The sequence below is a fragment of the Macrotis lagotis genome, chromosome 5 (assembly GCF_037893015.1).
Source record: "Macrotis lagotis isolate mMagLag1 chromosome 5, bilby.v1.9.chrom.fasta, whole genome shotgun sequence".
NCBI classification, from domain to species: domain Eukaryota; kingdom Metazoa; phylum Chordata; class Mammalia; order Peramelemorphia; family Peramelidae; genus Macrotis; species Macrotis lagotis.
In genome coordinates this window covers 217063368-217066711 of record NC_133662.1, presented here as the reverse complement: position 1 = coordinate 217066711, position 3344 = coordinate 217063368, and positions in this window count along the sequence as shown.

Sequence of the window (3344 nt, the reverse complement as noted above, 5' to 3'; positions counted from 1 at the left end):
ATCAAGCACTATAAAACTAGGGCATCTCAGATTATGAGGAAGCTCTGAGTTTCTATTCATTAAAGAGGTCTGGTCCCTTTAATATATGGTTAATGGTTCTTTGACCCACTCATTCTTTAAGATTAGGTTGGTTAATTTCTAATTAGTGTTTTTTTTTTTTGCAAGGCAAATGGAGTTAAGTGGCTTGCCCAAGGCCACACAGCTAGGTCATTAAGTGTCTGAGGCTGGATTTGAACTCAGGTACTCCTGACTCCAGGGCCAGTGCCCTTTCCACTGTGCCACCGAGACATATTCCAACTTGTTTAGTGCCATAAGTATCATTATATCACTGGAAGAATTGCATGATTTGGGAACACATTTGAGTGTATAAAATTATGATATATATTATAATAATAAAAGCTATTGTTTAGTGCTTTAAAAACATTTTACACATTTATCTCATATTATCCTCTCAATAAACCCGGGAGTAGGTACTATTATTATCTCTCCCTATTATAGATAAAGAGCCTCCATATTAGAAGATAAAAATTCAGGAGGTTAAATGATTTTCCTAGAGTTGCATTACTACAAAATATTTGGGGTAGGATTTGAAGTCATGTCTTCCAGACTCCAGGCTCAGTGCTACTTACTTGACTTGACATATGAGTAAATAAAACAATATATTTAAAGCTCTATGCAAAATTTGAAGGACTATATACATCATCATCATTATCACCATGACTTGAATGTTTCTAAGACTTGTAAAGCAACCCCTTCTCAAGGGGTTGTATCCACTATTTCTTTTTTTTCTCTCTGCTGGGGGGGGGGGGGGGGGTTGAAGGATGAAGCAAACAAAACAAAAGAAAATTTCTCCCAAAATGTCTCTTTAAAGAGAGCTCAGAGTGGGGCGGCTAGGTGGCACAGCGGATAAAGCATGGGCCCTGGAGTCAGGAGTATCTGGGTTCAAATTCTGTCTCAGACACTTAATAATTACTTAGCTGTGTGGCCTTGGCAAGCCACTTAACTCCATTTGCCCTGCAAAAACCTAAATAAAATAAAGTGGGCTCAGAAATTCAGCCAACTTTTCCCACCGGCTGCACTACTCAGTTTTGACTCCATCAACATCATTCACAGACACAGTCCCACCCCACCTTTCAGTTTACTTTTGTGCTTCTCCTGTTAATTTGTAAGCTCCTTGAGAGTTATTGTTTGTCCTTTATTATGTAAAAAGACCAATGGTGTAACTGAGTGATGACTTGAATTTAATTGATGCAGAATTGTACAAAGTGATTGAAGTCTGGTGGTTAAGACCAATGTTAAGATGACTGTAAATGCTTAATAAATGTGTGTTGTGTTATATTACTATTATCAGACATAATCATCACTTACTAAAACAAAAAAAAGAGCCCTTGTATATAATTTATATTGTGGCCTGAACATCTCACTAACCATGTTTAATGATACAAATTTTCTCTAGCTGCTTTGCACCCATAATACAGACTCTGAAATTTTTTATAAGGAACTCTAAAACACATAGAGAATCCAACTGGGAAACTGGGCAAAATCTCCAGGTGTCCCTTTCAATATAGAATTCTCCAAGTTTTTCTTTCTTCCTTCTATCTTTCTTTCTTTGGATATTTGAAGCACAATTTTATTATTATTTAAATGAAAAGGGAATAGGAATGACAGTAACAAATAAGATTTACCACAGAATATTGTAAGGATCAAATTTTTCTAATGAATCTCTGCCATTGCAAAGACAATCCTAACAAAATTCCAAATTCACTTAAGAATAGAACAAACTGGGTCAGTTTGAAATGAGAGCAAACAAGTTCAGGTCAGGTAAGCCCAGAACAAGAACACTCCCCAAAAAGTATTAAGCATTTAATCAATGTTTCTGTTGTTCAATAATATCAAACTCTTCATGAGCCCATGGATTATTCTGTCCAATGGGGTTTTCTTGCCAAGGATACTGAAAAGATTTGCTATTTCCTGCTCCAGTGGATTAAAGATACAGGTTAAATGACTTGCCCGGGGTCACACAGTGTCTGAGGCTGAATTTGAATTCAGGTGTTCCTGACTCCAGGCCTGGGGGCTTTATCCACTGAGCAACCTACCTGCCAGTAACAACATGAACCTCTGTTGTGGATGCTCCCTAAGGATTGTGCTCTCATTTGGTGGTCTTTGCCCTGCCCCCCAGATGCATTTAAAACTATAGATCTATCAAGTAGAAGTAATAGCATATGTGACTTTCCATTCTTACAGTTACCATTTCTTCATTAAAAAGAAGTATTAAGGGGTGGCTAGGTGATGCAGTGGATAGAGCACTGGCCTTGGAGTCAGGAGTACCTGAGTTCAAATCAGACTTCAGACACTTAATAATTACCTAGCTGTGTGGCCTTGAGCAAGCCACTTAACCCCATTGCCTTGCAAAAACTAAAAAAAAAAAAGATATCCAGAATCACCTTTGACCATTGTTTTTGGATTGAATTCTATTATCTTTTATGAATGCCTCATTTACATCATTATAGTAGTCACTGTATATATTGTTCTTTTGGTTCTGTTTTCTTTTACTGGAGTCAGTTCTTTGAGGTCTTCCTACTTTTCTCTGACTTTTTCAGTCTTCATTCCTTATGGTGCAATAATATTCAATTGCATTTATTTATCAAAATTTGTTCAGTCATCACATTTGTCACAGCCTTCATGTGAAGGGGACATAATTTGTTTCCAGTTTTTTAGCTACTAAAAAAGAATACTGCTTTAAACATTTTGGTATATGTAGACTCTTAATTTCTGTCTGTTAGGGCCGAAAAGCCCCTCAGGACTGACAGGGAGCCCCAATCACCACAGAAGGCCAGACTTGATGCAAAAGCAGGAGCATTTATTAACCAGTGCGCTGGGGCTCAGTCAAGAACTGGCCCTGAGCTGCTCTCAGCACAGTCTTTTTATGTCTGAAAACCACAAGGGGGATTTTTCTTTGTGGTTTAACAAGTTGCTGAGTGGGGACACGTTCGCAGCAGCTGAGTTACTCATGGCCTAGAGTTGTTTGTCTAACAGGATGTTTCCCAACCACTTGGTCCTTAGGTTTCGTTTATTGAGAACTGACACTGTTATAGAAAATCGAAACTTAGGGAGACTTAGGGTGGGGGAGCAAGATGGGCCTAGGAGAGCCAGTTTACGGCTGCTTCATTCCCCCCTTTTTCTATTGGAAGTTTGATTCTTCAAACTCTAGAGGAAACTCGTCGTCTCGGGGGAGGGTCCCATACCGCTGACTGAGGATCATAACATGGACAGCGTTAATGCGGTCTCTGACAAACTCCACTAGGCAGTTGATGACACAGGGGCCTATGGTGAGCAGTAGCAGG